This window comes from Somniosus microcephalus, unplaced genomic scaffold (assembly GCF_052327205.1).
Source record: "Somniosus microcephalus isolate GS21.2 unplaced genomic scaffold, FLI_Smic_1.0 scaffold354, whole genome shotgun sequence".
NCBI classification, from domain to species: domain Eukaryota; kingdom Metazoa; phylum Chordata; class Chondrichthyes; order Squaliformes; family Somniosidae; genus Somniosus; species Somniosus microcephalus.
In genome coordinates, this window is record NW_028225541.1 from 124,147 (window position 1) to 143,381 (window position 19,235).

A 19,235-nucleotide genomic window follows, 5' to 3' on the forward strand; every position below is an offset into this window, starting at 1 on the left:
TCCATTTTTATATCCTCTAGTCGTAAGTCACCCGGTGGAATTGAACCGCTTCCATTGAAGAGGCTGGAAATCAGGGAGCTGCGAGCGTCTCGTTACAGAGAGAGAGAAAATAATCTTCAACGTTATACCGGCCATCGTGTAGAGCGGGTAAATTGAGCAATCCAGGTGAAAGCGGTCAAACCAGCGAAAAAGATCGCGGAAACTCGAACATAATTTACGTCAAGCGTAAATCAAGCTTTCCACGATCTTTAACGTTTTGAAAAATATTCCAACCGAAGATGGCCACGCACCAAGATCGAAGTAACGAAGATAGCGAGTCCGTTTGCGGACGTTCGAGGAGGGTTTTCACATTGAGCTCGTTTACATAGGCACCCAGGCACGAGTGGGCACGATTTAATAGGTTTTACATCTTAAAAAATACTTAAATTACTAAAAATCTGACTGGTGTACAACAATGAAACTAATACATGGTTCAGTATAGTTTTTAAAATTATTTTCAGACACTTTTAATCAGGTTAATCACAGGTGAAAGACTTATTAAAAACGCTTACTTTTTGTGTTACATTCATTTTCAGCTGTATTACTAAAACTACATCATGCTACCACTCTTAAATATATCAATGAATGTTTTTTAATGCAAAAAAAATAACTGGTTACATTCTATTACACTGACAGATTGCACTGGTTCTTGGAAAATTTTATGTTTGCGAATATTCAAATACATTTTAGCAGAAACTTGAACTGTGAGCTGTCCAGTGCAATTTCAAGCGCAATTTGTGCCCAAAGCAGAAACTCGACCCCGCTGCGTGTAGTTTCAGCTGGGAAAGTCAGCGTTGACCTAGATAGAAAGGCGTAATTCACAAAGAGCACTTAGATATTCTTCATTGTCACAATCAAACTCCAAGGCCTTTTCAAAGCACTCAATAGCTTCACACTTCTCCCCGTCCAGCTGGTGCAGTAACCCAAGAACACCAAAGGCTTTGCTGTTTCTGGGGTTCCTGTCACGTTGTTTTGTTACAATCTTTCTCAAGTTTTTGCGACACAATTCCCAATCTCTTGTGCCACGTTCGAATTTAAGTCCTTCCAGAAAATGGGTGATGGCCTTTGATTCAGATCTTTTTTTTTGCAGTTCAAATAACCCAGCCTGTAAACATATTGCCTGCTTATTACCAGGATGAATATCCTCTAATTTCAGTAGATTGCTGTAGATCTCCTCTGCTTTGAGATATTCTCCATTTAATGAACAGATTCCTGCAAAATCCAGTTTTGCATTAATAAAAGTTATTGGGCGGGGCTCAAATGCCTTTTCAAAATGGTACTTACATAGTTTGATCAACTCAGCTTTCTGTTGAAAAGCAGGATTGCGAGGGTTTTTGCTGCCTGGATTGTTGATCAGTTGAAATAGTTTTTTTCTGTAACACAGACCTATTTGGTGGTGTAAGAAGGTAGAGTTTGGGGTAATTTCTAATGCTTTCTTCAACAGCTCCACAGCTTTTTCCACATCTCCTTCTCTTCTCAAAAATTTTGCTGCATAACGAATTACATGTGGAAGGTCAGGGGACTTCTGCAATGCTTGTTCAACTAATTTGTGAGCTTCTGCCTTTTGATTGACCTCTTGTAGTTTTAGAGCCAACAGCACCATGGCGAAAGACTTGTCTGGATCAAGCTCCAGCACATGTCGCAACTGCTTCACTGACTGACTGGGTTCACGGCTCTCTGGGGTACCAGAAAACCCTTCCAGACGAAACAGAGCAGTCGCATAACCCATATTCCATTCAGTGTCATCAGGATCTTCCTTCAGAGCCTTTTTAAAACATTCCGTTGACTCTTCATAATATTTCCTGGAAGATTTCAACAGTGACCAACCCTTCTCCCCGTATACTTCAGGTATCAGTGCTGTATACCGAGAGCCATTAGTAAATTGTTTACAGATCATCTCCAGCTTGTCGAGGTAGGACTGGGCCTCTGTCAGTTGTCCCATGTGATAATATACCCAGGCATAGTTTCCATAGGTGATGATGCTTCTTCTTTCAAATTCATGTTCATGATTCTCCCTCAGAATCTTTTCAGCTTCCTTTAAGATTTGAATTGCCTCTTCACAGTTGCCTTGCAGGCAGCATATGAAAGCGAGATGGTTGTGTAGCATGGCCTGATATTTCACACCAGTCTGTATTGAATCTTGCAATCTTTGCTTCATATCACCCAAGTCAATGTTTTCTTGCTGTGGGCCCCACGTGAAGTGACATTGAAGCTGATCGAGCTTCTCTTTCAGCAAATCCTTCTGTACGTTGCTGCAAGAAAACAAAATTCATCAAAATCCATCTGAGACTAGCTGAGTCATGCCCTCCCTTCGAAGCATCCAATTTCTTTAACTAAGGCTTTCTCCCGACTCCTGGACCCATTGGCCATGAAGACTCTGGTCACAAAATGATGACCTCTGCAAAAACCACTGCAAAAGCAAAGGGTATGACTGCAAAATCTCAGCTTACACTCATCTCCTTCATACTGGCTGATGTACTAGCTCCTGACCATTTAGTCTTCTCACTCAATGCACAGCAACACCTCAACCACCCGCACTCCCAATGATATGAACAGTCTGCCTCTTGGTTCACCCATTACACCTCCTTCTCATTCTTGTATTCCGTTCCAAAATGAGAGTCTCCTCACTAAAAAGGCCAGTGCTAATTCTAAAATGCTCTCCCTCTCATATTGTCAGTCCAAGTAACTCTCAACTAAACAGGATCGCCAACCTGGTTCTCCACAGGGACCCTGCTGTCTGTGAACCAGATCATTCCCCACTCCAACATGCAGAAGGAGAAACTATCCTTAGAGCAGAAAAGAAGGCCCAATACAAAGGTGTCCTCAGCATTCTGAAAGACCATGGCCTAGAAATTGAGTGCCCTTAGCGCCGATTTTGCGGCGCTAGAGGGCCTAGCGCTGCAATTGGCGCCGGCGCCGAAATTGCCTGGGGACCTTCCGCCGCGGTAGACCGGTAGCGCTGCGCCGGCACCGATGACGTCATCGGTGTGCGCAGCATCCCGGTTGCCATGCCGACGGGCCCCAGCGCCGAAATTCAGTTGCGGCCGCCTCGCCCGTGGCAGCCGCAACTAAGACTCTGGCAACAGAGTCTTACAAGTCTTTGCGCCGGCGCATTAAAGGCCCCGCGGCGGCCGGCCGCTTTCCCGCCGGCCGCCTGGCCGCAGCTCCCTCCCCGGACTTCCCCCCCCCCCCCCCCGGAACAGAAGCAAGCCCGGCACTTGTCCGAGGTGCCGGGCTCATTTTTAAAAAGATTTTCGCGGGCCGCGGCCGGGTGCAGGCAGCTCCTCCTTAAGGGAAGGAGGAGGCCTGCACTTCCCGAGCCTGCCGCACCGCATCGGGTGCCGCAGCGCCGGAATTGCGGCGCGAAACGGCAGTTAGCGCCGATTTACCGCCGCAAAGACCCTTCAGTAGCGCCGGCAGCCGTTTGGGCGCGGCCCTGCTGAATTTTTGGCGCGCGCAGGGGGACTTAGCGCCGGCACTAACTTCCGGCGCTAAAGCCCTGGCTAAGCCAAAACTCAATTTCTAGGCCCATGTTTCATGAACTGACTCTTATCCTACTGAACACCTTCCACCGTGCCAACCTCCAGGTGAGGTGTTAAACCAAGGCAGCATCTGTCTGTTCCAGTGGTTCAGGTGAACGCTAAAGATTCTATCGCACTATTTGAAGAAAGGCAGGGAGTTGTACTTTCCAACATTCTTCCCTCAAGCAACACCACCAAAAACAGATCCTCTGAGAATTCTGCGTTCCTCTAACTCTACTTCCTGTCCATCCTCCAGCTCATCCACCAATAGCGGCCATGCCATCAGCCCAGACAGCCTGAAACTGTGAAATTCCCTCGCTAAAACTCTCCACCTCACTCTCCTCCTTTAAGACTCTCCTTAAAACCTACCTCTTTAACTAAGCTTTTTCTCACCCCTCTAAGTATCCCTTGCTTTGTCTCGGTGTCAATTGTTGTCTGATTACATTACTGTGAAGCGCCTTGGGACATTTTACTACATTAAAGGCGCTATATAAATGCAAGTTGTTGTTGTCATGCAAACTGAACTGTCACATTTCCCTACAAAACAACAGTGACTGCACTTCAAAATAATTTACTGAATGTGAAGCACTTTGGGACATTTCTGAGCGGTGTAATAAGGTGTTCTATCAATACAAATTCTCTCTTGCTTTCTTCCTGTTAAATTCACATCGATACACTTCATCTCCCAGCTATCCCAACTCATTCTTGCACTCTACTCCGCCTGCCTCTTGTTCATGTTGGCACTCGTCTCCCTTCCCCCCTTAATCCAAGCTGTCATTCTTACCCCTGCCTCAGTTCATGGTGGCTTTCCTCCCTATGCTGCTCAGTTCAAACTGGTACACCTGTCCTTTTCCCCCAGTTCATGTGAGCTCTCTTCTCTCCCGCCCCCCCGCCATTCTCAATTTAAGTAAGCACTTTTCCTTCTCCTACCCACTTTAAGCTGGCACTCTCCTCCTGCATTTCAGGCTAGGTTCATCCCCCATCCCAGTTCATGCTGTACTCTCCCTTTGCTTTATAGTTCAGATTGCTTTAGTTTGGATATATGAAAGTGCTGAAAATCACTGTTTTACATTAGTAGATCCCTTCTAGATTCCCATGTAACACAAAGCAAAACTTTCTTTCTTCAACCTCTGCATACGGCCTGCGGGCACTTACAGAATACGCCTTTCCATGGCAGAATAAAATTCAAGTTTAACTTTGTACTTTCAACAAAGCCCAAGTAGAAACTAATTTTAATTTGAATTTGAATTATAACACTCTGAACAGATCTGCCTTTGCCTCATGTCTTCTGACTATCACCAGTCTTGGTGCAGCAGCATACCCTTATCTGAATGTCTCACTGTGAACAAATAATCCCAGCTCTCTGCATTTCACCTGCTTTGTAATGTCTACTACTTTATTTCTGAAAACAAGCTCGTTGATCAATAGTCTACACTTAAATTTATATACAGGAGGAATTCCAATGATCTTTACCTCATAATGCTGATCGGATGGAAATTGCGTTGAATTCCTTTTTCAGCTTCAACTGTACTTCTAATGGTGAGTTGATCGAGAAGAGTGTTGGGTGTGCTGTTTTCCAGCTCATTTGTACTGTCCAGTTATTTAGTGCTATGAATCATTGTCTGAATGTAAATAGAAACTAAACCTAGGAAACGAAACTAAGAACCAATGTGTTTATCCAAGAAATAGTGCTGCCAGAGCTCCACAGAATCTATTATAAACATATGTAAGATTAGGATCATAGGCCACACACAGATTATGCAAAAGGATTTCAAAAGTTGCAAGGCTTTTATTAAAGAGCTGTGGCAGAGCCACTGAGGGACTCTGAACAACTGTACATAATTCCCTTTAATGATGTGTTAGCTACAGACTAAATTTGTACCATTGTATATACTGTTTGCATGTCCAGTGCACGGTCCCTTTAAGAGCGTGGGCAAACGCGATGACGTCATGCCACTAATCACGTGATCACCCAAACGCGGGAAAAACGTGATGATGTCATGACGCCATCCACGGGACCGCCCAGGCAGTCCTCGTGGAGCCTCCGACCTGTTAAGACCTGTATTCATAGTTCTTTTGCATCAATCTGTTTAAACTCGTTAGTTTGACATTAAAAACCTTTTTGATTGATTGCCTGCATCGAACTCAATCTCTAGATAGGAATTTGACCATTCCTACAGAGCTACGGTTTTAAAGCATAATCAGATATTAAATATGGTTTAAGCTGAGTATAATAGACATACAACCTGTGACAGTAGAATATGATCTACGACTCCCAAAGCAGAATGCCACGACTGGATGGATGGTTGGTTGGATGTCTGATGAGGCAGTGTGGAGGTCTTGGGTCAGCAAATCTCTGCAGTCAGCAACAGCAGTCGCCTCTGTCGATTCATCCCCCTGGCTGTTGGAGGTGTTAGGCATAAGCCAGCATTGATCCACTTCAGATGCTGAACTTAGTCAAGGTGTTAGGCCTGAGCCAGCATTGATTGCCACCTCTGTAGTGTATGTACCCGTCTACCTTTAAGGGAACTATTGAATGTAACCGTTCACCTTTAAGAGAACTACTTTAGGTGTGGCACTATTTGTTTGGCTTCTGTATACTGTAATACCGATAGTGACCACACCAGTATATAAGTGTTGTGGCAGGATTGCTGGGGCAGATTCGCCCTGACCTTCGAATAGTAAAGACCTGTTTGTTTGTTACTCCTGAAGTCTGTGTCGTTATTAACCGTACAACCCACAGACTTTACAGTGGCGACGAGTCCGATCGTACCCTGCGGCAAGACTACCAAAGCAACGAAGAGCGTCGAAGAGAGGCAACCGCCCTCGTCGTGCTGCTGAAAGAAAACACGAGGCTGCAGCAGGAGGAAGGAGGAAGACTTTAGCAATAAAAGCTTCCATCTGCAACAGGCACTGACTACCCTTCTACCACGGTGCGGAGTGAGCCGATCAGCTGGAAACAAGGCGGCCGCGGAGACTGTGAGTAGGGGAAGGTGTAGAGAATATCCGGAGGATAAGGGCTGTGCACTCGACCACGGTCGAGGGGGAACGGAGCCGGTCAGAAAGTCGGGTCCAACGGCATCGTGAGACAGTCGGACCTCGATCGGCGGGAAAAGCCGGGCAGCGACCGCAGCCACGAAGCGCTGAGACTGGGAGTAGGCGCGGGAAGAGAAACCCAGCTGCAGCCGGGGAGGGAAACACCGGTCTGCGAGAGGGCTGGGAGGCGAACAGGAACCGTGCGGGTGGGAGAGAGAGACAGAGCCGAGCAAGGGGAGAGAGACTGCGCGAGAGCCAGTCCAGCGGCTGAGCTGTTCTCCACCAACGGGGTACCCAGATCCGGTAGAACCGAACGTGCGGGAGAGGGAGAGACAGAGCCGAGCAAGGGGAGAGAGACTGTGCGAGAGCCAGTCCAGCGGCTGAACTGTTCTCCACCAACGGGGTACCCAGGGCCGGTAGAACCAAACGTGCGGGAGAGAGAGCGACAGAGCCGGGTACGGAGAGAGAGACTGCGCGAGAGCCAGTCCAGCAGCTGAACTGTCCTCCATTAACGGGGTGTACCCAGCGCTGGTAGAGCCGTGCGGGCAGGAGGAAAAGACAGAGCCGAGTAAGGGGAGCTGTGCGAGAGCCAGCCCAGCGGCTGAACCTGTCCGCTGTGGGGAAAGCGTACCCCTTCCACCAGGAAGAAACGCGGGAAGCCGCCATTAGGCGGAGGAGACGACAGAAGCGGGAAACCGCCATTGAAGTGGGCGGGGAGAGAAAGGAAGAGCGGGAAACCGCCGATTTCGCGGGAAAACCGCCATCTTAGAAATAAACAAATAAATAAGAATACTTAAAGAAATACTGGTGCTGCTCCCAAGGGAAGAAAGATGCCTAAGCGAGGGAATATTAACGACTTTAGTTCTGAAATAGAAGACTGGGCCACGTACGTGGAACGCATAGAGATCTATTACAAAGCCAACAAAATAGAGGAAGACGACAAGGCGATAACATTGCTAAACTCGATGGGGGCAAAAACATACGGGCTCTTGAAGCATCTAATAGCACCAGATAAACCAGCGGATCAGACCTTCGAAGAGATTGTGGCTGTGCTGAAGGACCACTTCAACCCCACACCGTTGATGCTGGCTGAACGATTCAAATTCTACGCAAGAACGCAGAGGGAAGACGAAAGCAATGCGGAGTACTTGGTCGAACTGCGTAGGCTAGCGAAATACTGCCAGTTCGGAGGGAATCTGACAGAAGCACTGCGGGACAAGTTCATATGCGGATTGTCCAAAGAAGGGACGCAGAAGCGACTACTGGAAGAGAACGACCTCACACTGGACAGGGCTGTCCTTATAGCTGCATCGCACGAAGCCGCAGCGAAAGGAACGGCGGAAATGCAACTAAAGGCGGCAGCACTCGGGGTGGATCAAATTACTTCAAGCACAACAAAATGCTACCGTTGTGGGAAGACAACGCATGACCAGAATCAATGCTGGTTTAAGAACCAAGAGTGTAGGAAATGTGGCAAACTGGGTCACATCGCGAAGGTATGCCGGTCAGGGAAGAAGACCAACAATCAAAGGAAGCCACCACAAGAAAAGTACAACAAGGTACACAAGGTGGCTGAGAAGAGTTCAGACGAACAGAATTCAGACTCAGACCCAAACAACCAGGAGCTGGGTAGTCTGAGAATCCACAATGTGGGTAAAGAAACGGATCTACAAACCATCTGGGTCATACTAAAATTAGCTGGAGTCCAAGTAAGGATGGAGCTGGACACTGGATCAGCTCTATCAGCCATCAACCGAAGGGACTACCACCGGCTATTCTCTCACATACCTTTAAGAAATACCAAGTTCGTATTACAGACATACACGGGGCATAACGTATACCCCATGGGGAAAATAAGAGTCAAGGTGAGAGATAGGGGTAAAGAACACCCAAGAATGAACTTGTACGTATTACCTGAAGGAGGACCACCACTTCTAGGACGGGAGTGGATTAAGAAAATAGATATGGAATGGCACTACCTAAAAGCCATAATGAGGGAGGACTCGGTGCAAGCTATCAGCTCAGATTCTGAAATGGATGACGATACGACCAATTCAAATATGGAAGACAAGGCTAAAAGGGACTTGCCGACGATGGGGAAGGAAACGAAGACATGCAGAAGGGCGTATGTTACCAAGAAGAATAAAGCTGCAGAGCAGAACTCCAGGTTGACAGAGAATTCTGAGCCTGTTCAAGCAAAGGATTCATCCACGACGGAAGAACACCGAGTTCGGACTCAAACTTATGTCAAAGTACGACAACAATTAGAACAGTTGAGTGACCGTCTCGTACAAGAGATGAAAAATATGGAAAAGTTCTGGGACACCGAATGGGAGAACCTGGAAAGACAACAGAGACAGCTAGCTCAAGCAGAGAGCGACCATAGAGCCATCGTGGCCAAATACCAATCACATTCCCCTGATGCTCTTCAGGAACTAGAATATTTACAGAACGAACCAAAGGAAGAGGAATCTTCAGGGAGACAGGATTTTATCCCAGTTCATCTCTACGACTCGTTGCAAGCAGAGTGTAACAAGTTGAAAGAACAGTATGAACAGGCCCAGACTACAATCCTGGAAGGGGTTAACTCGGCAACCTCCGAAAAGCTAGTTTTAGTGAAAGCATCTGAATAGCTAAAGGTTGAACATGAGCGAGAATTACAAAGGCTGCAGGAAATGTTTGATGAGCTCCAGGCCAAGACAGACTCATCGGTAGAGATTCCATTCATCGATGAAAAATTAGAGGTGGAAGACATAGCAGAACATGAAATTCAAGATGTCCAAGAACTCATTAAATTATTGAAGGCAACCCAGGACAAATATGAGGCGGCAATGGCCGAGGTTCAACAACTTGAAGAACATATTCAACTAGGAATCCGGGCAGTGGAAGGAAAGGCAACTGGAAGGATCACAGAGACTGTAGGAATGGCCCCTGAACAGGAGTTAGAGAACATCAAGGCGCAACTTCTTCGAGCGCTTAAAACCAAAGTACCGGAGGAAAGGAAGGTGAAAACATTGGAGGGGAAGGTGGATGGAATGGAGAAGACTCTAATCCACAGTGTCCCCGTAGAAGAGTTAACGGCCAGCCAACTCTTACACACGCTGAGGGACAAGACTCCAAAATGGGAACACGAGTTTCAGGGTTCAAAGGGAAAGAATTCGGAGCTTCCAAAAGTCACGGAGATAGCTGAGGTGGCAACTCAGCTTTTACAAGGATGCCAAAAGTACGCTGAATTGCGTCAAGGGGAACAGAAGGGGGTGGAAACAGATACTCCAGTAGAAGGATTAAATAGCCTGACAACGAAATCCCCGATGGAAGGGAAGGTATTGAACTCACAAATGAGGCCAGTAGTGAAGGAATGGCAGACATCCCCGGAAGAGCGGAATGAATATGAATGTTTGAAGAAGTCTTTTCAAGAAAGATGGTTAGGGAAGGAACCACCGTCGGCTAACGTCCAGATGGATAAGAAGGAAGTAGAAGGGCCTCTCACTGGCCTAACTCAGGACGAGCCCGAATATTACCATGACCTGTTGAGTGACACTGAATATTACGAGGATCTGGTCTGCTCAGTTTGTGATGAAAACTCCCAAAGTGCTGAAATCCGGATGAAGCACTTAAGGTCTAAGGAACATAGAGAGTTGGTGGCGCTACAGCTGGCAGCTGAGAAAGGAGCTCCGAGAGTGTCAAAAAGGCAGAAAAGAAAAAGAAGAAGCAGAAGATAATAACTGTCTAAAATATTAGCACTTCTACCATCTTAGGCGGGACACTACGAAAGGAACTAAATTAGTTGAAAAACTGGAAAATATCAAGACAGCCAGTTGGTTGTAAAAGTCCGCACTGCTGGTTCAACAGGACGAAAGTTCAAGCTGTTACGTCATGAAAAAGGCTATGGAGGAGTCACGCTAGCCATGTGAACCAGCTACACCAAAGAGATGTTGTTTGGAACGAGTCAAGATCAGAGACTGAATCTATGAACTGTTTCCGCAGAGACTGAACCTGTGAACTGTTCCCACCAAGATTATATCTGTAAATTGTTTTATATGACATTGACTCCACCGAGATTATATCTGTAATTTGTTTTATAGGAAGTTGAAGATATGTATGTTTAACGGGAACTCTGTAAGTAATAAGCTAAAAAGGGAGGATTGTAGTGTATGTACCCGTCTACCTTTAAGGGAACTATTGAATGTAACCGTTCACCTTTAAGAGAACTACTTTAGGTGTGGCACTATTTGTTTGGCTTCTGTATACTGTAATACCGATAGTGACCACACCAGTATATAAGTGTTGTGGCAGGATTGCTGGGGCAGATTCGCCTTGACCTTCGAATAGTAAAGACCTGTTTGTTTGTTACTCCTGAAGTCTGTGTCGTTATTAACCGTACAACCCACAGACTTTACAACCTCAAAGAAGCCTTCGCCCCTCGCTGTCTGACTTCTGCTCTCAGCCCACTATATTTATAGTTATTTCGGTGGGCCGTGATCTATCTAATGTCAATCACCTATATTCATCTATATCCCAAGTGTGATGCGGGAAAACATCCCTCAGTGCTTCTTTCTGCATGGCTGCAGAGGCCTTTTCTCTTGTCTTTCTGAGGAATGTTTTATCATGTTTCTTCAAGGTCACTTTATGGCTTTGTGGCTCCTTATTGCCTAGCTAGTACTATCCTCCTGTGTTTTCTTGCATTTTACGACCTTCTTATCATTTTGGTGTTTGTTACTTGACCTTGCTGACACTTCACCCATTCATTCCTGAATGCATTTTAATTTCTGTTCTAAGAGTCAAACTTCATCCATGAATCTAATATCTGTTTCTTACACATAGGCCAGCTTAACAGCAGAAAAAGACCGCTTGGCCCAAATGCCCCCAGGTTTTAGGTTGATCTGAGCTCTGCCTGATCACCATATCGCTCAGTCACCTCCAGTTTTCTTCTGAACCCACTTCTATTATTTGCTTCAATGGCATTCCCCTGATAACTTGCTCCATATTTCTCTTACCCTTTAGAAGGCTGCATCCAGTTAATTTTCTGGATGAATGGCTGAAGCAGAGGCAACCTTGAGGGCGTCAGCGCCTGGAATGACTCCTAGGGCTAGAAATTCAGTAGGCTTTGCGCCCAGTTTTCGCCCAAAGAGGGCTTTTGCGCCACTTGCTGAGCTTTTGCCGATATTCAGCGCTGCGGTAGTGGCGGCGTTAGCCAGTAGCGCTGCGCCGCCACCGATGACGTCATCGGTGTGCGCAGTGCCCCGCTACCGCCCCACTACCGGCCCGACCGCCATATTTAGTTGCGGCCGCCTCTTCCGCAGCGGCCGCAAACAGCGATCAGAAAACGGGGCCGTCCTGTAGCGTTAGTGGGGCGAGTTAAGGCGGAGGTGCGGTCGGCCGCTTTTTCGGTGGCCGCCTGCCCGCACCTCCTTCCCCGGCCTCCTCCACCACCCCCTCCCCCGCGGCATTGCCGGCTGTTTTCCGGGAGCCCGGCACTTCTCCGTGGTGCCGGGCTCATTTGCCGGCACTAGCGAGCGGCGATCTTGCTGTTGCAGGCACCTCCCCCTTAAGAGAGGGAGGAAGGCCTGCAGTACCGCAGCCTGCCGCTCCGCAGCGGGTGGCGCTGCGGCACCTAGCGCGCCGATATTCAGTTTCAGCGCCCCAAGCGGGGACGCCAAAACCCTTGAATAGCGGCCGCCTTCGAGTTGGGGCGCTGAAACTGAATTTCCGGCGGGCGCAAGTGGCTCCGCGCGCAGCGGTACTTTCTGGGCGCGAGCGAGCTGGCCGCCCCAAACTGAATTTCTGGAAGAGCAAGATTGTTGGACACTGAGGGCAGGAAGCCCCACAAAGGGTGGTGTAGGTTGTCTAGGGCGAGATGGCAGAGATACTCAGTGCTACCTCCGCACAGTGCTGGAAGAGGTTCAATGACCTCATAAGCTAATGAAAGACAAGACACTCGTACAATACACATCATCTAGCACTCATAGAACCTTCACTCACATCTGTCCCTCTCATTCTCTTTCTCAGAATCTGGGTGTCAGAGGAACTCACTTCTGAAAAGGGCAACCTCTAAACACTCAAGCACCTTGTTCCTCAAATCTACTCTCCCAACTCACATTGCCTACCACAAGGGCTACAACGAGTCTACAAGATCACTTCACTTGAAGGAACAATGTACCTCCTTATCTCTAACAGGATATTTACTAGTCCTAGCTCCTTTGGGGCTATCCCAGATCAGGCGTATTTCTCAAGATGTTCACTTTCCACTAAAGATTGAGGTAGCCGAATCCTAAATACACTTAACTGGGTCTAAAGGTCCGGTCTATCTCTCCCTAAAGAAAAGGAGCAACCTGAGAATGTTACCATCCTCCAGATAGCACTTTTAATAAGTTTAGCCAGACTGTAACATCCCAGATATTATGAGGGTCCAGCGATCTCCCCTCAGAAATTTACCTCTTCACCAAAGAGTATACCGAGATTGGGTTCGCGAGTTATAGATACAGAAGGCTTATGTGAGACAATTCTAAAAATATATTTGGAAATGTATTAAAAGAACCGACATGCAAATTACAGTTGGTGAATCAGTCAATCGCAACATTAACAGTCCTAAAAAGAGAAAAAAAATGATCTTATTTTTAACAGAGAATCTTACTTTTAAATCTTAACTTCGCTACAGTATTACAGTTCTTAAAATTTTCTTATACAGGATATCCATCAAATATCAAATTACCTTCGATCCCCGAGGTACAAAGGGTGGAAGACTACAGAGCCGCCCCTGTAGTCAAGAATTGCTTTGCCCGATTAAAACGAGTCTGCTATTTCATTCGAGACTTCAATATTTATACACTTTTTCAGTTGTATTTCATAAGGTTTTTGTTGATCCAAGTTAATTATCACGAATCATCTTTTAGCTGCCACATCAGCAATAGTTATTGGGAGTTTACCATTTATGTTCAAAGGGCAGATGTCCTTTACCTCATGCGTCATCCTTAAGAGGTTTAATCAAGATCATTTATTCAGGGTTGACCATTGTCCGGCTTTAATAAGATTACCCATTTGGGGCCAACCATTCTCCTGTTTTAATAAGGTTACTTATTCAGGGTCAACAACTGTCTTATTTCAATAGCCAGAATTCTTTCATAGCTATTTCATAGCTAGGAGATCCAAATTTCCAAATCCAGTTTGTCATGTTTTAAAGAATTTGTAAGGTAGAATTCCTTATAAGGTACTATTCAGAGTCAACCATTGTCTTATCTCAACAAAGCCAGAATTCTTCCATAAAGTTGTATATTTTTCTAAAAAGGTTATATAGTGTATTTTTCTAAAAGGGTTATAAGGTAGAATTCCTTCACATCTCAGCATCATGGAAAACATGCATTAATATTGGGAAAAGTTTGTATGCCTTTCACACACTCTTAACATTGTAGGAAATACAACCAGAGCCAAAGAAATAGAATGGAGGGGAGGAGCAGCAGATCCTGAGCACACATGAAGAGGAGATGCATTATATCGTGGGCAAGGAGACAGGAGAACCTCTGTAAGAGGTTGAAATTGGAGGCACGATAGCAACAGAAGGTTGGAAAAAGTTGGGAAATGCTCATCCTAGGTAGTCTCAGCTTTATGTGTTTTCTCAAAGCATCGCAATCACCTTACACTCAGCAATTACTACTTCAAGAGAGAATGTCACCATGCGTGCTGTTAAACAAGCTCTTCTTTGTTTCACATCATAGGGAATGTTTTCAGGCTAGAAGCCAGCCATGATGATGACCACCCAGGCACTTCTGCTGGGGTATTAGCCGCTCGAACCACAGCCTCATCTGCTGTCACTTCCTCACCAACTCCGTCATGGCATTCTAATTGTACCAGCACCACCACAGAGACACTGACATTGGAGGAAGTAGCTGATGATTCAGAAGGGTTGTCACAGGGTGAAGCAGCTGCATTGGGAGGAAGCGATTGGACAGGCAACTGAGTTGCCATGGTGCCAACAGGGCAGCAAGCAGCAGAACAAAAGGCACAAGAAGCCTGAGTTCCCAATCCTTTGTGGCTTTCTCAGTACAGCTGTGTTCAAAAATGTGGGACAATAATCTTCTAACATCACACACCGATGAGTCCAGGCAGCACGAGATCCCTGGGAGCAACACGTGCAACCCCAAACCAGTGACACTGAGGTGGGAGTGGGACCAGGAGTAAGAGTGGCCTCCCTGCTGGAAGATAAAGGATCCAGCCAGTCGTCCACTGCAGGTTACACGTCCCCACAGACCAATCAGATCACTAGAGGAGTAAAAAAGATATGGGTCACATGATTCTACGGACCAAAAAAATTGACAGAAGAGTAACAGAGTTGTGGGTCACGTGATTCCGATGGACCAATCAGACCTCTAGGAATTAACACTGAAGAGGACCAAAAGCCAACAATTTTAAAAGAACAATAGATAAATGTTGGAATGAAGTAGAAAATCTTGCACTGTGTTATGATTCTATCTGAACCAGTAGATTACATCGATCAAGCATGTTGTTGGATCTAAAAATACAAAGGGTTTGATTATTCCCCTTGTTTGGTACAGGTTGGTGAGATGAGTCCTTTCATTCAATTCAGACCTCCTCTGTAATCGATATTCTGGAGGATATTTCTGAAGTAATATGTTTGACTGACAGCCACATTTGTATCGAGCACTTGAGCCCCGTGTGAGAGGGTCTTGGCCATGGATCTTCGTAGACCGTTGATGGACAGCTCTGTATCTCTGCTGACTTCAGGCTGACTGTTGAGCTGAGAGCAGGTGGCCAAGTATAAGCCCCGTGTCAGAATCTGCAGTGTTTGTGAGCGAAGGCTTGTGTTTGGCCGCCTGCCCAGTCTGAAGCCAGCAGAAATACAGGACTATTGAGAGAAATCTGTGGTATGTAAGAAATAGAGCAAGTGTGTGTGAAGGGAAAATTTACTGTCAAGATCGCAGGAGAAGATTCCTTCTTGTTTTGATTCCCAGAGGAAGAATAAAGTCTGCCTTTACTATAAACATATTGTTTATGTTCAGTAATATTCACATATTTGTTTGAATTTGTCCTGTGCTTTATAGGTTGAGCTGGCAGCTCATATTATATCCAGTATAATTGGGAGGACTCGTAAAAATCAACATTTCATTGTGCAGTACACATGTCTGCTGCATATATGACAAATAAAATTGAATTGAATTGAATAAAATTGAATTGTAAGCCAAAGTACAGGAAACTCTCATTTAAACGGCACCTAATTATCAGGAATTCTCTAATAACCGTCAAAATTCTGGAGTAGGTTTTGAGGCTTCCGTACACTGTGTATTTGTGGCTGTGTAACCAGGGTTCTCGTACCTTTTGCCGTGTAATCATGGCTCCTGCACCTCTGGTTGTGTAACCTGGTCCCCTGTACCTGTGTCTCTGGAACGGGGCTCCAGCACCTGTGACTGTGGACCGGGGCTCCAGCACTTGTGTCTGTGGAACGGGGCTCCAGCACCTGTGTCTGTGGAACGGGGCTCCAGCACCCGTGTCTGTGGACCGGGGCTCCAGCACCTGTGTCTCTGGAACGGGGCTCCAGCACCTGTGTCTGTGGACCGGGGCTCCAGCACTTGTGACTGTGGACCGGGGCTCCAGTACCTGTGTCTGTGGAACGGGGCTCCAGCACCCGTGTCTGTGGACCGGGGCTCCAGCACTTGTGACTGTGGAACGGGGCTCCAGCACTTGTGTCTGTGGACCGGGGCTCCAGCACCCGTGTCTGTGGACCGGGGCTCCAGCACCCATGTCTGTGGAACGGGGCTCCAGCACCCGTGTCTGTGGACCGGGGCTCCAGCACCCGTGTCTGTGGACCGGGGCTCCAGCACCCGTGTCTGTGGACCGGGGCTCCAGCACTTGTGACTGTGGAACGGGGCTCCAGCACCCATGTCTGTGGAACGGGGCTCCAGCACTTGTGTCTGTGGACCGGGGCTCCAGCACCCGTGTCTGTGGACCGGGGCTCCAGCACTTGTGACTGTGGAACGGGGCTCCAGCACTTGTGTCTGTGGACCGGGGCTCCAGCACCCGTGTCTGTGGACCGGGGCTCCAGCACCCATGTCTGTGGAACAGGGCTCCAGCACCTGTGTCTGTGGAACGGGGCTCCAGCACCTGTGTCTGTGGACCGGGGCTCCAGCACCTGTGTCTGTGGAACGGGGCTCCAGCACCTGTGTCTGTGGAACGGGGCTCCAGCACCCGTGTCTGTGGACCGGGGCTCCAGCACCTGTGTCTGTGGACCGGGGCTCCAGCACTTGTGACTGTGGAACGGGGCTCCAGCACCTGTGTCTGTGGACCGGGGCTCCAGCACTTGTGACTGTGGACCGGGGCTCCAGCACCTGTGTCTGTGGAACGGGGCTCCAGCACCCGTGTCTGTGGACCGGGGCTCCAGCACTTGTGACTGTGGACCGGGGCTCCAGCACCTGTGTCTGTGGACCGGGGCTCCAGCACCCGTGTCTGTGGACCGGGGCTCCAGCACCTGTGTCTGTGGACCGGGGCTCCAGCACTTGTGACTGTGGAACGGGGCTCCAGCACCTGTGTCTGTGGACCGGGGCTCCAGCACTTGTGACTGTGGACCGGGGCTCCAGCACCTGTGTCTGTGGAACGGGGCTCCAGCACCCGTGTCTGTGGACCGGGGCTCCAGCACTTGTGACTGTGGACCGGGGCTCCAGCACCTGTGTCTGTGGACCGGGGCTCCAGCACTTGTGTCTGTGGACCGGGGCTCCAGCACTTGTGACTGTGGAACGGGGCTCCAGCACCCGTGTCTGTGGACTGGGGCTCCAGCACCCGTGTCTGTGGAATGGGGCTCCAGCACCTGTGTCTGTGGACCGGGGCTCCAGTACTTGTGTCTGTGGACCGGGGCTCCAGCACCTGTGTCTGTGGAACGGGGCTCCAGCACCCGTGTCTGTGGAACGGGGCTCCAGCACCCGTGTCTGTGGAACGGGGCTCCAGCACCTGTGTCTGTGGAGCGGGTCTCCAGCACCTGTGTCTGTGGACCGGGGCTCCAGCACTTGTGACTGTGGACCGGGGCTCCAGTACCTGTGTCTGTGGAACGGGGCTCCAGCACTTGTGTCTGTGGACCGGGGCTCCAGCACTTGTGACTGTGGACCGGGGCTCCAGCACTTGTGACTGTGGACCGGGGCTCCAGCACCTGTGTCTGTGGAACGGGGCTCCAGCACCTGTGTCTGTGGAACGGGGCTCCAGCACCTGTGTCTGTGGACTGGGGCTCCAGCACTTGTGACTGTGGAACGGGGCTCCAGCACCTGTGTCTGTGGACTGGGGCTCCAGCACTTGTGACTGTGGAACGGGGCTCCAGCACCTGTGTCTGTGGACCGGGGCTCCAGCACTTGTGACTGTGGAACGGGGCTCCAGCACCTGTGTCTGTGGAACGGGGCTCCAGCACTTGTGACTGTGGAACGGGGCTCCAGCACCTGTGTCTGTGGACTGGGGCTCCAGCACTTGTGTCTGTGGAACGGGGCTCCAGCACCTGTGTCTGTGGACCGGGGCTCCAGCACCTGTGTCTGTGGAACGGGGCTCCAGCACCTGTGTCTGTGGAACGGGGCTCCAGCACTTGTGACTGTGGAACGGGGCTCCAGCACCTGTGTCTGTGGACTGGGGCTCCAGCACTTGTGTCTGTGGACCGGGGCTCCAGCACCTGTGTCTGTGGACCGGGGCTCCAGCACCTGTGTCTGTGGAACGGGGCTCCAGCACCCGTGTCTGTGGACCGGGGCTCCAGCACTTGTGACTGTGGACCGGGGCTCCAGCACCTGTGTCTGTGGAACGGGGCTCCAGCACCCGTGTCTGTGGACCGGGGCTCCAGCACCTGTGTCTGTGGACCGGGGCTCCAGCACTTGTGTCTGTGGACCGGGGCTCCAGCACCTGTGTCTGTGGAACGGGGCTCCAGCACCCGTGTCTGTGGACCGGGGCTCCAGCACTTGTGACTGTGGACCGGGGCTCCAGCACCTGTGTCTGTGGACCGGGGCTCCAGCACTTGTGTCTGTGGACCGGGGCTCCAGCACTTGTGACTGTGGACCGGGGCTCCAGCACTTGTGACTGTGGACCGGGGCTCCAGCACCTGTGTCTGTGGACCGGGGCTCCAGCACCCGTGTCTGTGGACTGGGGCTCCAGCACCCGTGTCTGTGGAATGGGGCTCCAGCACCTGTGTCTGTGGACCGGGGCTCCAGTACTTGTGTCTGTGGACCGGGGCTCCAGCACCTGTGTCTGTGGAACGGGGCTCCAGCACCCGTGTCTGTGGAACGGGGCTCCAGCACCCGTGTCTGTGGAACGGGGCTCCAGCACCTGTGTCTGTGGAACGGGGCTCCAGCACCTGTGTCTGTGGACCGGGGCTCCAGCACTTGTGACTGTGGACCGGGGCTCCAGTACCTGTGTCTGTGGAACGGGGCTCCAGCACTTGTGTCTGTGGACCGGGGCTCCAGCACTTGTGACTGTGGACCGGGGCTCCAGCACTTGTGACTGTGGACCGGGGCTCCAGCACCTGTGTCTGTGGAACGGGGCTCCAGCACCTGTGTCTGTGGAACGGGGCTCCAGCACCTGTGTCTGTGGAACGGGGCTCCAGCACTTGTGACTGTGGAACGGGGCTCCAGCACCTGTGTCTGTGGACCGGGGCTCCAGCACTTGTGA

The 19,235-nt window shown here is 49.4% G+C and overlaps 1 pseudogene; it reads right to left on the minus strand.

Moving 5' to 3' along the window:
- Positions 1 to 356: 356 nt before the first annotated feature.
- On the minus strand, positions 357 to 2,291 carry LOC147081798 (interferon-induced protein with tetratricopeptide repeats 5 pseudogene; annotated as a pseudogene).
- Positions 2,292 to 19,235: the final 16,944 nt, after the last annotated feature.